This window comes from Diceros bicornis, chromosome 16 (genome assembly GCF_020826845.1).
Source record: "Diceros bicornis minor isolate mBicDic1 chromosome 16, mDicBic1.mat.cur, whole genome shotgun sequence".
Lineage (NCBI taxonomy): Eukaryota > Metazoa > Chordata > Mammalia > Perissodactyla > Rhinocerotidae > Diceros > Diceros bicornis.
The window spans coordinates 58691583-58715023 of record NC_080755.1 but is presented as its reverse complement, the minus strand read 5'-3'; the positions used below and the strand labels follow the sequence as shown (position 1 = coordinate 58715023).

At 35.9% G+C, this 23441-nt stretch overlaps 1 protein-coding gene across 1 annotated transcript in view; it reads right to left on the bottom strand.

Moving 5' to 3' along the window:
* Window positions 1-23441, bottom strand: part of CCDC102B (coiled-coil domain containing 102B) — a 201112-nt gene that overhangs the window by 161737 nt on the left and 15934 nt on the right. The window lies entirely within an intron of this gene.

The window sequence follows — 23441 nt, the reverse complement described above, 5'->3', positions numbered from 1 at the left end:
TGGATACATGTCATTACACATTTGTCTAAATCCATAGAATGTACACCACCACCCTAATGTCAACTATGGACTTTGGGTGATGATGATGTGTTAATGTAGGTTCATCAGTTGTAAGAAACGTACCGCTGTGGTGGAAGGCCTTGATAATGGGGGAGGCTATATATGAGTGGCGGCAGGAGGCATATGGGAAATCTACGTACCTTCCATTTAATTTTGCTGTAAACCTAAAACTGCTTTAAAAAATAAAGTCTATAAAAAGAAACATAGGACAATGAGAAAAATCCTGTAAATGCAAACAGTGATTTTTTCCCCCATAGCTATTCTTAAAATTAGAAGTTTTCAGCAGAAGAATGAAATTTGATAAATATATAAAATATGTAGATACATACACATATGCTATTTTGTTCTATCATATTTTTCCCTAAAACATGTAGGTAAACGCTTCTAGAATTTATTTTATAGAATTTGTATGTAATCCTACAATAAATTAGAATATAAAAGCTAACATTACAACACTTATTTAAAATTAAAAAATAATATTACTCACAATGTTATTAGTATTAATAGCAATATTAAGCATGTACTAGTCTCCAGGAACTGGACCTGATATATATTTCCTTAGCTAATGTAAATAGTAATCCTATGTGTTGTTAGGTATTATTATCACCCCTACCTTAAAGAAAAGTAAAGTATATTTTTACTAGGCTTAAGCAATTTTCCACCTAAAAAATCACAAAGCTAATAACTGGAGAAAGAAAATTTTAAGAACGTTCTTTCCAAATTCATTACCTGACTTCTTAATCATAAACCAACATTGCATCTATAATTATAAAACTAAAACCCATTGTAATAATTTTCTGAAAGGCAATAAGCTTATAGAACTAGGTAACAGAGGGAGCATAACAGAAGATACCATAGCCCCAACATATGAGAAATGGACTGCAGTGGAGGTAGGAGCTGATTTGCCAGCTATAGAAAGGCTCCATGGTCAGAGAGGGTAACATGGAGGGCGCACCGTGGATGGCAAGAATGGACTAGGACATAATGCCATGGAGTTCATTGAAAGCCTGTCTGTGCATGTTTCACCCCACTTTCATATAAGTTACATAGACAGTGTGGCATTAATCTGTGGCCAAAACAAAGTTTTAAAAACATCACTTTGCTAAAGCAAATAACAAATTGCAAGGATAATATGAAAGCCACACGTTTTGGTTTGGGTTCGCCAAAGTAAAATCCATCTCATTCTGGTAATTGAATACCCCTGGCTTAACTTCTGAAACATTGATCATTAATTCTGAGGGAATTAGATCAATCAATAAACCTTTCCACTATCAACAGAACTTTCAATCAACACTACCACTCAAAGGAGGGAGGAGGCAGGAAAACAAATTTTCGTACACAACAGTAAAGGGAATTCACACCAATTACTTGAAATCCATTTTCATTCATCATTATGAGTGGGAAATTGAAGATCGGTGAATATATGAAGGCCCAAGACCATGAAAATAAATAGCTAAGATTTAGAAACAGAATGTCTGATAGAAAACAAATACACAAAAATCAGAAAAACAGCACAATTTAAGGTATGAAAGAACAGTATTAAAAGAATAACTATCTTCAGGAAAAATGAATATCTATTGCCTTCATAAATTAAGGAAAAAGCAGTTTCAAAATTTTAAAGAATAATAAAGGATAATCATCTAGGAAATTTAAAAAAATGTGTCTAGTCATTCTTCCTTTAGAGAAATCGACTAGGAAAGTTGGAAGACAGCCTTGAATGCCGGAGTGTCCCAAAGCTTGGTCCTGTGCTTGTTCTCTCTATGCCTTCACTCCTTTGGACAGCTCTTGTGTACACGTGGAATTTCGTACTAATCAAAATGCTGACCATCTCCAAAAGTCCAGTTCCATCCTGTAGTTCTCCCCTGACCTTCGGATCCACATTCCAACTTCCTACTGCCACCTCGCTAGGCATCCAGAACCTAACACATTGGCAAGACAAAGTGGAAACTTCTCCCTCACACCTGTTTCTCTGACAATCTTTACCATCTCAAAAAACATCAACTCCATCCTTCCATTTGATCAGACCAAAAGTACTGGATTTATTCTTACTCCTCCTTTCTCTGACATGCCACATCCAAACTAAAAAACAAATCAATTCCACTTAGCATTCAAAATACATGATAAATCCAAGCACTTCACTCTACCTACACTGCTACTACCCTGATCAAAAACCACTGCGGTCTCTCACTTCGGTGAATTTAATAGCTGCCACATTCTCCGCTTCTCCCAGTGGCTGTGTACTCCCTTTCTCAAAACAGTAATCAAATAAAGCTTTTTAAAAGTAATTCAGATCATCTAATTCTGCTTCAGATCATCTAAATCTTTCCAGCGGCTTCTCAATCTATTCAGAGTGTAAGTCAGAGTCTTTCCTATCTGCTTGGTCCTATAACCCCTCGGTCCTCATTTCCTACACTTATCTCTTATTCTACTCCAGCCACTCTGGCCTTCTCTCTGTTCCTATACACTCCAGGCAGGCAAGAGCAAAAAAGAAAATAAAAACAATAAATGAAATATTCTACAGCTAAAGCAAGTCAAACAATATAACAGGAAAAAAGTTGATGAACAGATTAATGAAACAACTATACTCCCTCCTATAAAAGTTTGAGTTATTTTGATCATTTTAAATTTATACTTTGGACTTAATATTATCTTAATTTTGCCAATTAGCTCTTCAACTTTATGTTTAGATTAATAGATTTGTAACTAAAATCTATTTAGCAGCTGAAAAGTTGAAAGCCATGGACGTGTAGATGCTAAAGATCATTAACTTAGCAGAATTATAAATGTCATCCACAAATGATATATCATACTAGTTAGATATATCATACTAGTTAAATTGAAAGTGACAGAAATAGGAGGTATCTGATGTTGTGAATGAGTCAGCGTTACAAAGGATTTTCCAAGTTCGTGTCTGTTTATTTCACATTTATTTAAGTATAGTCTCTTCTAAGACTTTTTTCTGAAATTGCACCATAATATAATTCCAAAATTCCTCTTTAAAATTCCTCCTCTCAGACTGCAGTATTTGTGAAAGGTTAAGCCAGGCAACTTGTCACATCTTTGAGTTCAGAAATATCTGCCATAATTTGCTTCTGGAAAATTAGCAACATTATATGTAAATATTTATTCTTCTACATTCAGATAAGCGTGGAGTGGAAAATCTTTCTGAAGATGATGTCTAGAAAACAAAAATATTGCATAACATAAATAAAAATATTTTCTTATTCAGATAACGTAGGAAAAGAAAAATTTATTTCAAAAAGGGCAGAAAAATAGAATCTAACATATTCTGTTATTTTAATTTTGCCTCCCATTTCATCCCTCAAAATAATCTAAAATGACTAAGTAGTTAATGCTGATTCCAAAGATCTGGTCTTTGTGAAATATTGTGTTAAATATTTATATCAATATTAATAACAATACAGCATAATCCAATCTCTCCTGAACACCAAACCCACCATTTCCCCCATAACTCTTAACAAATGATCTTGCAGCTTCCTTCACGGAGAAATAGAAGCTACGCATAGGAAAGATATTCAGCTTCTTGTAACACAATCTACAAATCAGCATGCATCTACACAAATCTTTCCTTCTTTCCTCTAGTTAAAGAATTTAAATGTCCTTCCTAGAGTCAAGGCTCGTCATTCCATTTGTGCATAGGACTTGGTACCTTTGGTACTCGGTGAACTCATTCTAAGAATTATTCCTCTGCTGTATCTTCAAGATCTCTTGGTTTCTCCCCCATCAACATATAATTCTTCAATACTTTCCATTCAGGTTGGGGAGGGAGGTGAGAGAGATCAAGGGTAGAAGATCTTTTTTTTTTTTTCAGTCCAGGAATTTCCATTCCAGCTCTTTGTTTCCTCTCATTATCAAGTGCCTTGAAAGGGTTGCTTGTATTCACCTTTTCCACAGGGTCCCCTCTCACTCATTCCTCCACTGGCTTCTGCTACCCCTGTTCCCAATGCTTTCCAATACACAATATTCAGCCTTGCCCTTACTTCATTACAGGAATCCTTGGCAGAATTTGACATTGTTCACAATGGCCTTAGTCAAACACTCTCTTTCTCTGGCTTATGATAAGAGAGGCTTTCCTGCTCACATCCTTCCCAACCATTCTAACTTCTGTGCAGTTTCACCTTCTCTGTCTGTCCTAGCTGGTGCTAATCCTCCAAGCCCTCTCTTGTTTCATTCATTACACCAATACTCAGGGGTGATCCCATTTACTCCCATGGCTTCAGCCATCATCTCATTGCTCATTGTTCAAATTTCTTTTCTGCACTCATAAATCCAAAATCCTATGAAACATTCCCACCTCAAACTCAACACATTCAGAACTGAATTCATTGTCTTTTCCCCTCTAGTTTCTCTTCTTCATGATATGCCCTCTTGATGAATGGCCACCCAATAGATAGGGTCAGAAATCTATAACCTCTTCTCTCTAACCTTCCTAGCATTCCCACGCATTTATGACACTCAATTAATCACCAAGCATCACGACTTCTTTCACTTGTATATTTCTCAACTCTCGACATCTCTCCACATCCTCCACCTGATTATTTCTTTCCGGATTAGAGTGCCAGACTCATAACAATTTCCTCATCACCTTACTCCCAAACTATTCTTCACACTGAAGTTTGAGTCTTTTTCTTTAAATTATAATCTAAGTGACCCTGGTCAACATGTTTCAATAATGGCTCTTCCAATTGCATTCACATTGATGCAAACATTTATAATTTGGCTCTTGGAAAGTCTTGAATAACAATTCGTTCAGAGTATATGACCAAATGTTTAACAGGCAGGTTCTAGTAGTGACACGATATTCTTATGAAAGGTGAGGAATGTAAGAAGGAAATGTGCCCAAATAGAAGGTCACCCCCATGCAGTGAACCCAGGGATAGCTAACAAGGTTAAGATTCCAAATAATATGAAATAACTCTAAGTGCACAGAGAAGCCACCAAAATTTCATATGCCTTATATCATAGCTCCAAAAATTTTAGCCAAAATTCTTTAAAGTAAACTTTATCTAATTTCCTTCCCCAACCTTAAAGAATGGTAATAAGGCCACTAAAGAATGTTTTAACTACAATTAATTCAAATCTTATTATAATCTTCAAGTCAAAATAAGAACATTAAATAAGTGATCTTAGTGGTCTTTAAATTCTTTTGCTCTAATGCTGATGTATCGTTTACATTTTTAAAGTTTGTCTCAAAATAGTTATTTAGATTCAAAAAATGAAATTTCTGGTGAATTTTAAATATTGACACTTTAAACAAAACAGTTGTATCACACTTTACTATATGCAATGATATTTAAAAACCATATAAATGTAATAGTCACCATCATCTGTTCAAAAAAGTTTATATTTTTAATTTTATTTCTTGAAATTTTATTTCTATTCCATCTCTTCCATGTCAACATATTGTAACATATGTTTTTATTCTATAACATTCAATAAATTGTGTGTGTAAAATATGTATGTATATATTATGGCCTGAAGCTCCAAACGTTAAAAAGTTTCTTTTGGATTGAATTATCTTAACAATTATTACAGGTACATGGTTGCTTAAAAATAAGACAAGAGAGCACATCTTGTGATAAATAATTATTAAATATAAACTAATCATTTACTAGAAATGTATTTCTTAATGAGATGGATAGATACATTTTTTGAATTAGTTTGTGTATCCATGGAAGAAATTACTTATTGATAGAATGAAATAAGAATTATCATCAGTTCTATTTATTCTTTTTAAAATGTAGGCACTGAGAAAGTTGATCATACATGTGGATAGAAATGGAAGACATTTTGTTATAGCACAGTCATTGTTTGTGTTGTTGTGTTACTATCCTTCTAAAAATATGGTAAAACCACATTTTGATCTTATATCAAAATTTATTTTTTGCTATCTAAGAATTGACCAGTCCATTAGGTCCTATTCCAGTATTTTTATGAAAAAGAAAACTAGACACCACCTGAAATGCCAAAGGTTTAGTGACCCATTGATTAGTTTCTTTCTCAACACCAATACTTCAAAATATCTGTTTGTTTGGTACTCCTGGGTTTTCCCACTGCGGCAAAATGTTCTAAAATAACACTGGGGATGGCAGATGAGTATGTCTTTCATTTGAGAAGTGGATGGAGGGTAATGTGGGAAAAGAGAACTTGCTTGCAAAGTACTTCCTTATGCAGATCAATTTTGAAGACCACATATGGAAGTTGGGAATCTGGAGTTGAAAACCATATAACTATCTCTGTTGAGAATTGTGGGAAGAGGGTAATGCTGTGGTGGTGGTAATTATTTCAGTGTCTGCAAATTTCTCCATAAAAAACAGGCAGAGCCATGAGAATAACAAAATCAAAAACTTATGGATGCCCACAGCAAAATTAGGTCACAAGTTTTCCCTATAAACCCTAAGATACGGGTAGGTTAAGACAGTCTACTCATAGCTTCAAGAACTGCAGAGTATCAGCACTTGTTTGAGAAAATTAAAGGGAAACAACATGCCCCAAGAACAAGAGAACCACAAATCAACAATAGACATTCCCTGAAAGTGTGTCAGGTCAACGTGAAAACAATAGATGAAACTAGGGAGTTTTACACATTCTGATTGCTGAGTGAATGCAAGAGGCCCATAGTAAAGGCTGAAGAACCAGAACAATCTCTATCCTATATGCTCATAAACTAAATAGACAAAACTTCCTTCAAAAACACACCCTACACTGAGAGGGAAATGCTGAGAATAGAATCCATAGTGAGAGGAACAGTGGCGATAAAGGCAGAGAAAAGAAGGGGTCCAAACAAAAGTCAATTAGGGAACAGAGCCAGAAGTTTTTGGAAAGGATGAGGCCATAATTTAGGGCACTTTGCACAAATATTAAGAGTAGTGAGCTCTAGAGCAGTGAAGCTAGAAAACATTTCTTGATTCACCCACTTTCTATTATAAGAACAAGAAACTAAATCTATGTAGGAAGGAGCAACAGAAAAGGATCACTGTTGAAGCATATGTAATGTTATTAAAAGAATAAGGAGAAGAGGCTGGCCCAGTGGTGTAGTGGTTAGGTTCACATGATCCACTTTGGCAGCCTGGGGTTCGCGGATTCGAGTCCCTGGTGCGGACCTACACAGAGCTCATTAAGCTAGGCTGTGGCGGCATCCCACATACAAAATAGAGGAAGATTGGCATAGATGTTATCTCAGGGCGAATCTTCCTCAGCAGCAACCAAAAAAAATTAAAAAAAGGAATAAAGAGCAGAATAATATTCTTACAGACAATGAAAGTATGCTACAGATATTGAGAACATTCTAGAAATACATGCCCAATAGAGAACAGGAATCACATTTTTCAATGTGACCTAAACAAAATTAATAAAATTATAAATAATATGAAAGAGCAAGACAACCAAGAATTGGAAAAACTCAGAAATATTATAGTACTCAGGAAAGAATTAGAAATTTTAAAAATCCATTTCAGAATAAACTAGAAGGAACACAAGAACAAACAAATATAACAGACAATGCTTTAAGAGATAAGGTAAAAAGAAATGACACTAAAAATCCACAAGTAATGAAGATAAAAGATTAAAAAGGATACCAGAAACTGTGACAAATAGAGGAGAGTGACAAAGAAGAGTCAACATAACTATAAATTGTCCAGTTCTTTCCACTGAAATGGCCCAGAAATAAAGACAATCTCCGCAGCAATGCACATATCTATGCACAGATTGCGGTCTTGAGACCTTTCCCACTATCAGAATCCAGTACTCTTTGAACAAATGGATTATTCCAGGTCTAAAAAAAGGAGAATCCTGGTATGTCTTATCATACCAGAGAGTAAGAAAACCATAAAAGATTAGTAGGGTTGCATCCAATGTCTTCAGTATCCAATATAAAGAAGTTTCCTCTCTCTAAATATGGTATTTTTTGAATATCAGTGAGGATAAGAACTGCAGTGGATTAAAGCAAATCCAATAAGTTTAAATTCATGAATTCGTAATGATACTGAAAAAAAACTGATTTGATTAACACTGGGGAAGGCTGGTGAGCCAATTCACTATTTTGTAAATTGGTAAAGCCAGGGAAAATAATCTATCATGTATCCTGGCTACATCTAAATGAACAAAATATTATATGAGAGGAAGTTCTTTTTATTTGAATAGTCCAACTAATAACTCAAGCAGAAATAATACAATTAGAATATCACAATTTTTCAGCTTCTGATGAATCAATGGTTCTGGGCAATGAGCATCAGTCTACTAGCACCACAAAGAGACAAGCAAATACCACGAGCTTCCTAACGGAAGAAGACACCATCTAGGAGATGGTCTTGAAACTGAATCAGATCACACCTCTTGATCCCACTGCCATTTAACAGGAAATACAGAGGACAGAGTAACATACTAAACTGTACCACAGGATGCAATCTATAAAATCCAAAGTAAAACCTTACAGGATAAATGAACTATTTTTTCAATAAATGAAATATAAGAAGGAAAAAAAGGAGAAAGAGATATAAAGAAAAAATCTACATATTGAAACACTTAAAAAGACATATCAAATTAAAATATCTAAACTTTACTTGATTTTTTATTCAAATAGATGTGAAAATAAAATTTATATTTATTGAAAAATTGGAAATTTGAACACAATATTTGATATTAGCAAATTATTGTTAATTTTTTAGGTTTAAAAATGGTACTGCTCTATTTAACAAAAAAGAGTCCTTATGTTTTGAGATACCTACAGAAATACTTCCAGAGAGAATAATACAAAATGGGAATGTGGATGGATAAAGTATGGGTAAAAAAGATTGGCCATAAGATGATAGTTATTAAATATAGCTGATGGAAACATTGAGGTTCATTAGAGTATATTTCTATTTTTGTATATAGTTGAAATTTTACCTAATAAAATGTTTAAAAATAAGAACAACATCCCTGCCTATAAAATCTATCTCTTATCCCTGTGCATAAGCATACTTGGAAAGTAGCCCAGTGTAAAGATTTCTGACTTATCTTAAAGTATAGGATCTATTAATTTATAGTCTTATATCTGTTACTAATTCAGTTACAGAACTTCATCTATTAAAGACATCGTTCATCTTTCATATAGAAACAATGTAATGTACATGTAATAGGAGGCTGGCTTTTTCTTCTATATGTGGTTGTGGGAGTGCAGATGAACATGAATGGTAGTTCATCCAAGAGTTAAATCAAGTCATAAAATTATAAATCAGAAATATGAAAAATAACATATCTCTATTGTGTCAATTGGAAATTATTCAAAAGGCTATTTTCAATACTACTATTTTTTAATGCTATCCAACTCTCCCAATTGCATCAAAGCATAGGCTCAATACTCGCTTCAATAATCCAAGGTTACACATTTTAGCTGATAGCTGATTTCTGCCCATAGAGTCACTCCAAAGCCAAGGGAAAAACCAATTAGAATCCCCAAGAATAATTTATTATTCTTAACAGATTTATCCACAAGGTAATAAAGGATATCACAATGGTCAATAGAGGATTAATCATGACTTACAGAGAATGTTGATCTGAGAAATTTAATTTGTATTTCATCAAGAAGTTAACTCACATATATTTTAGATAAAATAAAGCACCTAATAAGGGAATACAATGGGGTGTATTTCTTTAGGTGGATGTTTATCAATCTATATAATATATATTCAGAGAGAAGTATTTATACAAACTTGTTTGATCAGTAGAAAGAAGTTATTTTGTACAATGATTGACAAACAGGGAAATTAATCACTTTCCTTTAATCCATTTTTAATCTGGAAATGTTGCTTTTTCTCCCCTTAACTTTTGAGCTATCCATTTCTAACAACTTCAGATACTAAATTATTATTAAAAAATTGTATTTTGTAGTCACAGGCTCCAAATAAAATTTCTAGCATTTTTATAAAAGAATAACAGCAGAGTGGTCAAAACGATACTGGAAAAGGATCAGGAAGCTGTGGTCTAGGCCTGGTCCTGTTAAAGCCGTTCTGTGCACTTGGACAATCAGACTCTTAGACAAGTTGCTTTATTTTCCATAAAAGAAGGAAGATGAGAGAGGTTTTAGTCTAAGTAACTTTCTGATGTGAATATTATGTGAAAGTGAGTGACTGAAATTGATAAATTAGCAAAAAAAGAAAGAATGATTAACAGCTTAGAAACCATGTAAAAAATAAAATGTCACACAGAAGAGGGTAATAACATTTGTTCTTATAATTCAGAAAAAAGAAAATATATTTAATAAAAATATAACATTATTATTTTAAAATAAGTTATCATGATTTAACAAAACATTCACAAAATCTATGTAAAAAACATATTCTAAATAAAAATTGACTACTTTTTTTTATCATTTTAAAGGGAAACAAGATGGAAACTCATACTTCTAATAAATGATCAAACCTGACTGCTGGCCAAGATGGACTAACAGAGGTGAAATTTGTCAACCTGAAACCACTAAAAAGCAGGACAAATAGAGAAAACAATTGTTGAAAAGACATTGACTATCAGACAATCCCTGAGAAATGGGAAACAAACAAAAACAGCCCTAAAATTGCCCACCTTACTGCCTGGAGGGAGTCTTCAGTTCAGAGTAGGCGGAAGACAAGAAGAGCCTGGTGGTCTCCCTAGTTGAGGAGGTGGAGCTGGGAGTGATAAGTGATGGGGCTGCGGTGGAACAGGCAAGGGTACCAGAGAGGAGAGAAGTGAGCAGAGGGAGGGCCCCGGAGGTCTGCAGAGTATTCACCAGGGTGCTGATCGGAGTATACTTGTGAAGAAACTAACCCCTAAAAGAAACAACCACTAGGACTCAAATAAGGCCAGTAATAATAATTCCTATTCCCAACTGCCAGAGTGGAAAACTTCATAATTTCTCATAGGTAGAAAACCTCATGAGTCCATTAGGAAAAGGACTCAGAATGATTTTGCCTCAATACTCAGTAGGAAAAATAGCCCTAGGCTAAATGCTTTTCTGGTCTCACCTAACAAGGCTTAAAAGCTTCAAGACCCAAAGGATCAAAATGTTTCCAAGTAATAAAACCAGGTCGCAGAACAAAGCTATAGAATAATTACAAAAATATGAAAATATTAAGCACCCCACAAGGTAAAGTTCCTAAAGACAGGAGTCTAATCAAAAATTACATGTGATGCAGACAAACAGGAACACAGGCCCCATAGAGAGGAGAGGACTCAATCAACTGAAACTGGCTCAGAAATAATGCAGATTACAGACTCAGAAGTGACCAAGAGGGCCTTGATGTTCTCCTCAGCTTGAACAAACTTGAGTTTGTTAGTGACTATATGCCCTTGACTTTCATTTTTTTAGAGTGTTTACTTTTGAAAAGACAAACAAACTTGTAATTGTAAATTCTTTCTCTGCTCTTTTGAGGTATAAATCTGCTCCCAGTCTTATGCCAGTTTTATCACCCAGGGATGTCTTTCTCTAGGACATGGGAACCATCTCTGTGAAATGTGAACATTGACGGAGAGAGCACCCCCGTCACCCAATCTCTATGCAAGACTAGGAGCCTAACTTCAGTGGTGCCAATTAACAAACACTGATAACTTAATGAACTGTAGAGAAGAACATTTGAAACTCAGGAATAATCAAGATTCTTGATACATCCCACTGATCAAACCTCCTCTCCCCAAATCCTCCAGGACTTGTCCATTAGCTCACCCCAGCAGGACTACACTGGGTGCCCATTAGCAAAGAGGGGGAAAACTTCAAGTGGCTTAAGGTACTTGTAATAGGAGTCCCTGACAAAGGAGTGACGACAAATATTTGAAAAATATAATGACAAAAATTTTCCAAATTTAATAAAAAGTATAAACACAGATTCAAGAAATTCAACAAACACCAAGCACAAAGATATATAAAGAAGATGATATCAACACACATCAAAATCAAATTGCTCAAAGGCAGTAATGAAGAAAAAGTCTGTTTTTTCATCATTTATGACTATAAAATGTGCCTTAAGTGGTCCCTTTTTTAATTTTTTCCAGCTTATTGAGATATAATTGACATATAACCTTGTATAAGTTTCAGGTGATACAATGTGATGATTTGAAACGTATATATTGTGAAATGTTTACCACAATAACCTTAGTTAACATATCCTTCACCTCACATAATTACCATTTTGGTTTTTTTGTTATTATGGAGAGAACATAAAAGCTCTGCTCTCATAGCAACTCTTCAGTATATAATACAGTGTTGTTAGCTATAGTCACCATGCTGTCTTCCAACGTGGCTGTGCCATTTTGCATTCTCACCAGCGATGAGTGAGAGTTCCTGTTGCTCCACATCCTCGCCAGCACTTGGTGCTGTCAGTGTTCTGGATTTGGGCCATTCTAATAGACAGGTAGTGGTATCTCATTGTTGTTTTAGTTTGCATTTTCTGGTGACATAGGATGTGGAGCACCTTTTCATGTTTACTTGTCATCTGCATATCTTCTTTGGTGAGGGGTCTGTTCAGATCTTTGGCCTATTTTTAAATCTGGTTGCTTGTGTTCTTATTGTTGAGCCTTAAGAGTTCTTTGTGTATTTTGGATGAGAGTCATTTATCAGACGTGTCCCTTGCAAATATTTTCTCCCAGTCTGTGGCTTGTTGTCTCATTCTCTTGACATTGTCTTTGGCAGAGCAGAAGTTTTTGATTTTAATGAAGTTCAGCTTATCAATAATTTCACTCATAGATCATGCCTTTGGTGCTGTATCTAAAGAGGCATCATCCGATGTCATCTAGGTTTTCTCCTGTTATCTTCTAGGAGTCTGACAGTTTTGTGTTTTATTTACATTTAGGTCTATGATCCATTTTGAGTTATTTTTTGCGAAGAGTGTGAGGTCTGTTTCTAGATTCATCTTTCAGCATGTGGATGTCCAATTGTTCCGGCAACATTTGTTGAAAAGACCATCTTTGCTCCATTGTATTGCCTTTGCTCCTTTGTCAAAGATGAGTTGCCTATACTTACAGGGGTTTATTTCTGGGTTCTCTATTCTGTTCCATCGATCTATTTGTCTATTCTTTCACCAATATCACACTGTCTTGATTACTGTAGATTTATAGTAAGACTTGAAGTCTGATGGTGTCAGTCCTTCAATTTGTTCTTGTTCTTCAATATTGTGTTTGCTATTCTGAGTCTTTTGCCTCTCCATATAAACTTTAGAACCAGTTTGTCAATATCTACAAAATCACTTGCTGGGATTTTGATTGAGGTTGTATTGATGCTATAGATCATGTTGGGAAGAACTGACATCTTGACAATATTGAGTCTTCCTATACATGCATAGAAGCATCTTTAAGATATATTTTTGAATGAGATAGCATTTTAATTAGTGGTTTTAAGTCTTTTAAACTTTACAGAATTTTGTCCTCTAAGTACAAACACACACACACACACACACACAAAGCCTCGAGTCCTTTAGCTCACAAAAAACGTGAAATTATAGAACATCAAAGTTCTTGAGGGAAAAAAACGTGTTTTAGATTTACGTTTAAATAAACAGAGTTTTTTAAAGGATTTGCATGGTTTAATTCTTAATTAAATATTGCCTAAAGCTGCACATAATTACTGTAGTATAAAACTAGAAAAAATCAAATACTCATGTTTGAATATATTTTATTGGAGCTAAGTTATGTGATTTTTCACCAAGTAAAAAGTTAGTGCCAGCTTTGGTAATAATGAAAGAAGATCTTACATTTTTGCAACACTTTGGAAATTGAAATTTTTTTTTTGTTTTCCAACTTAGTCCTTCTTTATTAAACATGAGATAGTGGCATGCACTTCTGTAAAAACCAAAGTTTTTATTTAAGGAAAATAATATTTTTAAAATGTTTAGCTCTTACTTCAGACATGCATAAAACAGCTCAATGTTAATGTTTTTCTTATGGGAAACAGAAAGTTACACCTCCTAATATTTTTTTCTAAATGAAGTTTTCATTAAAAAATCAGTATAACATTTATATTTTTTATTAAGTTGTGACAGGAATTGCTGGAAGGATAGCAGATTACAGAAACTCTTTTCAAAAACATACATAAATTGAAAGAAGCCAGTCATAAAAATCCATTCATATGAAATGTCCAGAATAGGCAAGTCTATAGTATTAAGTTAGATTAGTGGTTACCTAAAGCTGGGGGAGGTGGAGAGAAGTGACTGCTAATGGATGCTGGGTTTTTTTTTTGGACTGATGAAATGTTCTAAGTTAATTGTTGTAATGGTTGCATCACTCTGTGAACATATTAAAAACCACTGAGTTGTACTCTTAAAATGGATGAATTATATAGTATGTGAGTTATATCTCAATAAAGCTGTTAAAAATATGTAAAGACCAAAGATTGTTTTAATCAGAAGAATTACAGCAATTACGCCTTCTAATTTAATTTTAAATCTCAAAGAGTTCTGTTGAGAGCATTCTTAATCAATATAAAGCACAATATGAGTTTTCACCTCTTAATTTGTTTCATTGGCACCCCTATCTGAGGAAGAGTCAGAAAGCCTACTCACACACTTCTCTGTGTATTTCATAATTTAACATTAAGACTATGGTTCAAAGTGAATTTGAGAATTTTATACTTCCCAAACTCTCTCTTTCTCTGTTCATATTAAAATGCCACTTAAATTTATGATTTAAGTTTAATTAAATGCATATTATGCTGTTTACTTTTTATGTAAATAAGTTACTCTTGGGAACACTCTGTCTTAAATGACTTTTCACTAATTTGGTGACTTGAAATCTGTGAATGCATTCCTACTCGCCCCTAACATGTGGCATTCTGAAATCTTCGGAGAATGGAGCCTGACCTGCACAAATCTTTCCCACAACAAAATAGCTGACAAAACCACTTTTCTTCTTTGGGACTTTGTGCCTTTTTGTGTAAGCAATATCTAGAATCAGCAAAAGCCATTTATATAGTGAAAAAAAAAAGTCAGAACAATGGAAAATAGGCCAAAACTAAGGAGTCATCATCCTCCAACAACTTTCCCTCCCTTGTCCTAAGACGGTCACATGTACCTTCGTTAAGTCCATCTGCAAGTATCTACTGATCACTTCTCACCAAGTCACACCCTGGGGTAGTGGAGGACCCCAAGGTGTCTCTGCCCTCGAAGTGATCTCTGTCTAGGGGAGGAGATAAGAAGCAGGCACTTGCCATAAGTGATGCAGTAACCACGTGGATGCCCAGGGAACAGTGCCATCCAGCAGAGAGCCGCCTGGTGGAGTTTTGGAGGTTGAGCAAAGGGAAGGCAGAGGAACATGAGTAAATTCAGGTTTTCTGGAGCCTGAATTTTCTACAATTTGGGGACAAAGCAAAATTAGGAATGAAAGTAAATATTTATTAAGAATGAGGAAACAACATTCACAAATTTTGGAAAGCTGACAAGTACCATAAAATATCACAAAATCCGGAAAAATATTATAAAGTTCCAGCAGTAACTACTAAATAATTATTGAAAATTTTCCCAAATTTTTGACTATACACACTTTAACTTCTTAGTATGATAGGGACTTTGCAATACCATCTTTTATACAGAGGGTTTAGTCTTTCTTCCAGAATAGTTAGTCATTTTTTTGTTAATGAAATTTGGATAATAAGCTTACAGCATGACAGACAGGCCCATTTGCTGTCTGTAATATTCACTCTTTAAAATTTGTACCCTACAAATATAGGTATCCCAAAAAACTATCTTTCATATGATTTTCATTCAAAATATGACACATTATTAACTATGTTTCTGAGAGGAGAGAACTTCCATATTGACTAGGTACACATAATAGACACATCCAAAAATATATTCCACTACAGTAGTCCGTTATCAGCGGTTTCAATTTCCACAGTTTTAGTTACCAGTGGTCAACTGCAGTCTGAAAATATTAAATGGAAAATTCCAGAAATAAACAACTTATAAGTTTTAAATTGCGCGCCATTCTGAGCAGCGTGATGAAATCCAGCGCCATCCTGCTCTTCCCATCCATCCCTTTGTCCAGCAGATCCACTGTATATGCTATCATAATAACGAGCTGTATACACTCCCTGCCCATTAGTCACTTAGTAGCGGCTAGGTTATCAGATTGATTGTCGTGGTATCACAGAGCTTGTGTTCAAGTCACCCTTATTTTACTTAATAATGGCCCCCAGTCGCAAGAGTAGTGATGGTGGCAATTTGGATATGCCGGAGAGAAGCCACAAAGTACTTCTTAAGTGAAAAGATGAAAGTTCTCAACTTAATAAGGAAAGAAAAAAAATCATATGCTGAGGTTGTTAAGATCTATGGTAACTGTTATTACAGTATATTATTATAGTTGTTCTATTTTATTATTAGTTATTGTTATTAATCTCTTACTGTGTCTAATGTATAAATGAAACTTTATCATAGGGATTTACGCATAGGAAAAAACATAGTATATGTAGGATTTGGTACTATCCGCGGTTTCAGGCACCCACTGGGGATCTTGGAACTTACGCCCCATGAATAAGGGGGGACTACAAACTGTGTGTATCCTCAACTCAACTTTAACTTCCCAAGATCTAAAATATTTCCACAGCTACTCAGATAAATGATAAGCACTCCTAACCATTTAAATCAAAATCTCCAAAGAGAGAGTTGGACGTAGGTATTTTTTTAAAAAATTACTTTTAAGTGAATCTAATGGATTCTGCTAATTCAGTACAATTGCATTAGAGGATTATTTACTATTTTTTATAATATTCAGCTTATCCAAGTGAGAACCCTCATGAGATTCCATCAGCACCTCGTTTTATATACACTAGAAGATGTTTTAAAGCGAATATAGATTATATTTTCCATTGGCTTTGATCATAACTTCAGAACTAATTACAGAGGAAAATTGCGTCAAGGGACAGTTACACATTGTAAAATGCATTTCAAAGGATACTCTCTATTCCAGGACGCCATCTGTGCCTTTTCAATCCTCCCATGTGATCCCTGTAAAAACATCAGGTGAAGGAGCCCTCTGTCTTTATGATCTCTTAACTCTCATTAAAACTACTGACACTAATTAGGACACACCGCAGCCCTGGAGAGGAGTTGGTGATGCTCTGAATCTCTACCACACTTCTTATCAGAGCACTAAGTGGAGTTCCTTCCATAAAACTTGCCGTACTTTGACCTGCTGCGCTGGACACAATCCTGATCGTGCTTAATTCAAATGCTGCTGTCTAAAGGGTGGCCGGTGAAGTATGAAATGATCTAAGGCAGGAACTCATCTCATCGGGGGTAACAAATAAATGAAAAGAGACTGAAAACCACACAAAAACCTGCACAAAGATATTTATAGAAACCTTATTCATAACCGCTAAAACTTGAAAGCAACCAAGATGTCCTTCAATAGGTGATGGATAAATAAACTGTGGTACATCCAGACGATGGAATATTATTCAACACTAACAACAAATGAGCTACCAAGCCATGAAAAGACGTGGAGGAAACTTAAATGCATATTACTAAGAGAAAAAAGCCAATCGGAAAAGATTACGTACTATATGATTCCAACTATATGACATTCTGGAAAAGGCAAATTTATGGAGACAATAAAAAGATCAATAGTTGCCAAGGGTTGGGGGGCAAAGAGGGATGAATATGTGGAGCACAGAGGATGTTTAAGATGGTAAAAATATTCTGTATTATACTGTAATGGGGAATACACGTCATTACACATTTGTCTAAACCCATACAATGCACAACACCAAGAATGAACCCTAAGGTAAACGATGGACGATGGGTGATTATAATGTATCAATATAGGTTGATCCTTGGTAAAAAATGTACCATTCTGGTGAGTGATGTTGATAATGGGGGAGCCTTGTATGTGCAGGGGCAGTAGGTATGTGAGAAATCTCCGTTATGGATAACAGTACAGAGGTGCCTCAAAAAATTAGAAATAGAGCTACCATATGATCCAGCAATCCCACTTCTGGGTATATATCCAAAATAACTGAAATCAGGATCTCGAAGAGATATCTGCCTCCTCATGTTCATTGCAGCATTACTCACAATAGCCAAGATATGGAAACAACCCAAATGTCCATTGACACATGAATGGATGAAGAAAATGTGATGTATACATACAAAAGAATATCATTCAGCCTTAAAAGGAAAGAAATCTTGCTATTTGCAATAACATGGATGAACCTAGAGGACATTATGCTAAGTGAAATAAGTCAGTCACAGAAAGACAAATACTGCATGAATGAGCTTATATGAGGCATCTAAAATCTAATTTATAGAAGCAGAGAATACAATGGTGGTGGCCAGGAGATGGGGAGGGTGGGAAATGGGGAAGTGTTTTTCAGTGAGTATAAGGTTTCTGTTATGCAAGATGAATAAGTTCTAGAGATCTGTTGCACAACATAATACTTATAGTTAACAACACGGTATTGTGTACTTTAAAATATGTTAAAAGGATAGACCTCATGTTAAATGTTCTTATCATAAAATACACACATACACACACACACTCATATACACACACACAAAAGAACACAAGGAAATTTTTGGAGGTGATAGATATGTTTAATACTTTGGGTGTGGTGATGGTATCGTGGGTGTATGCATATGTCCAAACTCATCAAAATGTGTACATTAAATGTGTACAATTTTTTGCGTATCAATTTTACTTCAATAATGCTAAAAAATCATTGGAAACACTTGGAATTCCCCCCCAAAATATGCCACCTCCAACCGCCCCCCAAAATTTTGAATTCATAGTCCTAGAATCCTTGTCTTTAAATTATATATTTGAGAAAAATAAAGAGGGCTATTTACAGAGTAAAAACTGATATGTAATGCATATGAGAAGAATGACAATTTTAAATTTATGATTCTAGATTTTTGCATCATAGAGAATTTTTTAATGGTATACTATACATTCCTGTTTTAAATCTGATTTTTCCACTCAGTAGTTTACAATCAATACCTCTAGTATCAGTACAAGGCAGGGGGGCGATAAGCATACTCTTAGGGAAAATAAAAGAAGACAGGTGCCTTGTACAATCTCATTTTCAACATGAAAACTGCTCCTGCAGGTAAAAAAATTAATGCTATTTACTAAAAGGAGGATCCTTATCTCCAGAATGGTCTTAACTGAATATCCTTGTATAGGAATTTCTTATATGAAAAAAAAAGAATGTTTGGCTTTCTGAGACATGCATTGCAGGAAAATGTCCCGTCAGCTGAGATATAAAATAAAGATGTTTCATAGACTAAAAGTTCCCCACTATGGAATCATTGCCACTGTGTAACTCATGTAGAGACTTTATCTTATTTCTTTTTAAGCTACTTTTACCATTATTCTCAAACTATATATTTGTATAGATTAATTAAATATCAGCTGGTTCCTTTGTGTTATATTTTAAATTTTAAAATAGTATTGTTTAACTTAAATAGATGGTAAAACATCTGATTTCAACTTATTTTTTTCCTTACCATATTACATTTCTACGAGTAGAGTGGATTCTGAATAGCTTAATTTTCTTTCATAATTCTTAGAATAGCCTTAGAGTTAAGTAAGTCATCTCGGTGTTCTGAGGGTTACCTTGGCAATGTCTATAAATTGTCCAGTAGTAGTTCAATTAATTCTGACTTATGTAATTTAGAGCTTATATTACTCTCAATTACGTTTGTTTAAAAGGTCTTGAAGGCACTTATATCAGCAAAGTAGCATCCCATATGCTTAATTGTTCTTATACATTTACGGAAGTCTAATATGGTATTTTATCAGCCTCACTCTTTGGCCTGATAAGCTAATTTATAAATTGTCTTGCAGAGAAGCTGAATGGATTTTCATGATGGACAGGATGTTAGGGTGAAGGTTCACTCCACTGCCCTGGAAAATCTAAATCCTGAGGGACTTAGAGCAGTAGCCTCCTCGGGCTAACAAAAGACAAGTCTAGGATTTCAATTACCCTCCTTACGCTATAGCTGTAGCCACCGTTTAGAAATATCAGTATATAGAGCTGGAAAAAAAGTGTTGATCACTACAAATTATAACCACGTTTGTTCAGCGCTGAGTAAAGGGAGGTCAATAAAGGAGAGGGGACCTATAATATCAAGAAGCTGAAGTTCAATGGAAAAGGCATACAGTAAACAAACACAAAAATAACTGCAAGTCTGATAAGGTCTTTTAAAATCTTGCATATTTCCTTGTGGGAAAATAGTAACGGAAGAATTTTTTGGACTGAAGCCATTCCTGTTTATGTGATGTGTAAACTGAAGTTAAGGGCAAGATGGGACTCGCTGGTAGGAGGAGAAAGAGCTGTGTGCTACTGTTCTAGTCAGAGAAAACAGCATGGATCTAGATGGATTAGTCAGCGTTCTAGACAGAAACAGAACCAACAGGATATGTCTCTATATATCTCTGTCTCTATCTCTACAGAGAGAGAGATCGACTGATTACAGGAATTGGTTCTTGTGATTATGGAGACGGAGAAGTCCCAGGATCTGTAGTCTGCAAGCTGGAGAACCTGGAGAGCTGGTGGTGTGATTCAGTCCCAGTCTGAAGGCCTGAGAACCAGGGTAGCCAATGGAGTAAGCTCCAGTCCAAGCCCAAAGACCTGAGACTCAGGGGCTGATGGTGTAAGTCCCAGTCCAAGTCTGAAGGCCCAGGAACCAAGAGTGGTGATGCTTGAAGGCAGGAGGAGATAGACATTCCAGGCAAGCAAAGAGAAAATTTGCCCTTCCTCTGCCTTTTTGTTCTATTCAGGCCCTCAGTGGATTGGGTGATGTCCATCTGCATTGGTGAGAGAGACCTTCTTTACTCAGTCTACTGATTCAAATTTTAATCTTTCTGGAAATACCCTCACAGACACACCCAGAAACATTGTTTGATCAGCAATCAGGGCATCCTTTACCCCAGTCAAGTTGACACATAAAATTAACCATCCACTCCTTGTCAAGTTGGCACCCATATGCATGTCTTTAAGCCATACTTAATCTTCAAGTAAATACAATAACAAGGTCATAATTCCACCTAACATGATACAACTATTCTGTATACAACCAAAAATTAATCCCTTCCCCATAAGAGGAGATAAAGTCCTTGAGTGATGTTTACCCTTCTCCTTGATATTCTATAACTTAGATACTCCGACATGAAATTAACAATACTTAAATACTGATATAAAGACAATACATCTTATGTTAATGGTAAGGGAATAAGAGAGGAAAGAAAACAAAGATATGTAGAGATAGATAGATAGAAAGACGCAAACATATTCACAGCAAAATAAGGAAAAAGTAATCAGTACAGTTTCAGGTCCCATGGTCATAGCACCTTCTTCAACTGTCCATTCTATGTTTCCTTTGTCTTCAACAGGCACCTCAGCTGGTCATGGCTCTTTACCTGGTGGGATGACCCAAACCTTCATTCCTGAAGGCTCTGGGGCATCGCTAATCTTGCCTGCATGGGGTTGTGGTAGTTTTCCATTGACCTTAATCACAGGGCATGGTAATACTGAGACTCCCTAAGGAATGTCCTGCATCCCAGATATGCTCTTCCTTACCTCCATTGTGAAGTAGCAGTCCAATTTCCCCCTGGTTATCTGGATCAATCTCCCCAGCCAGCAAAGTAACTCCCTTCTTGGCCTATTCAGAGGCATGAGGAGACCAAAGTGAGAGAGTGGCAGTCTTAACTTCCAGTTCAATGGAATCATTACTATGTCCCCTAGTAGAAACATTCTTCCTTTTGGAACTAAGATCTGTAGGCCAGCAGAGCATAATGTTGTGAGAAGAGCGGGAATAGTGAGTGGTGCCACTCTCATTTCCACCCCTTTATTCCTGGATCCCTGAATCCTGGATATCAGAGAGACAGCACCATGTATTAGATGCTGATTCAGAGCATATACAGACTTCTGGAAAAGCTTGCCCCCATCTCTGCAAGACATTGCCAACTAGTTCATGCTGTAAGTGGTCTTCAGACGGCCATTTCACCATTCTATGAAGCCAGTGGCTTCAGGACAGTGGAGACATTCATAAGATCAGTGAACTCCATGAGCAAAGGCCTGTTGCCACATTTCTTTTGTTGAGAAGTGATCCTCTTGATCAGAAGCAATGCTGTGTGGAATACCATGACAGGATAAAGTATTCTGTAAGTCCATGGATGATAGTTTTGACAGAAACACTGTGTGCAGGGAAGGCAAATCTGTATCCCAAGTAAGTGTCTGTTACAACAAGTTGCCCCTTCCATGATGGAAGCAGTCCAATGAAAACCTGCTCCCAGGTAGCTCCCCAGGCTGATAATCCCAGGGAACGGTGCCATATTGGGGGTTCAGTGTTTGTTTCTGCTGCTGGCAGACTGGGATTGAGCAGGAAAAAGTTTGGTTCATTTGATGAAATGAATGAAAGCCAGTGTAGCTAGAGGTTAGTGTAAACAGAATGACAAAGTGGGGGCAGGAGAGGCATTCAGAAGTGAAATCATGCTCTCCTGGTTTAGAACAGAGAAATCCTCCCTGTGGCCCCCTCATGTCCCCTCCCTCTGCCTTCTTGGTAGTTAGGTGGTTGGTTTGCTTGTAGGTGAAGGAGGCTGGGGGAGACAGCTCTGGTAAGTATCGTAGCAGCTGGTCAAAAAAAAATAAGTGAAATCATGTAGGCTACGGTAGATAGCAAGGGGAGAAAAGCTTTTTCTCCACTCAAAGCATCCATCCCTGTGGATGGCCAGCTATTTGCCTAAGACTCCAGGTGTCTCTCCATCTGTTACTCCTTCTTAACCAGGAGTAGGAGCAGTTATCTTGTTGGGGAGTTTAAAAGGGGAAACTGGGCACATGTAACTCTGCTCCTTCCTCTCTTTCCTTCCTTGGGGAAGGAGATATCTGCAAGAGGCACACTTTCCACAACATTTCTCAAGCCCTGGGGATGAAGAGTGAAAGGGTCTCATGTGAAAACAAGCTTCCATCTGTCCAGAACAGCTGGATGGATGGACATCAAGCTCTCAAGCTGTAATACGATTTTCAGAATTAGGAAACTTACTTTTCCTTAAATATAAGCCCAAGTCTTCACAATATATTTATCAGTAACAATAAAAGCAATATTTTAATCAATATATTTATTAATAAGATATCAATAAGTAAATATTACTATCTTATGTAGTATAACGGCTCATGCAGCAGAAACTAGTTAGATGGTTACACAGTCCATTTTATTTTTATTTTTGAGTAAACAGCTTGAATACTTTTTCCAACATCCCTTACAATGAGTAAAGGATGAAAATGAAAATGAGTACTTGCCTGTGGATTGTAAGTAAAAATAATGTACACTATTCCCAAGCCTGGTCCATATAAATTGTCCTCACATGATGCCCCATTCTCTCTTTTTTCTAATCTCTGGTCAGATGCAGAGTGCCCAGCTGCA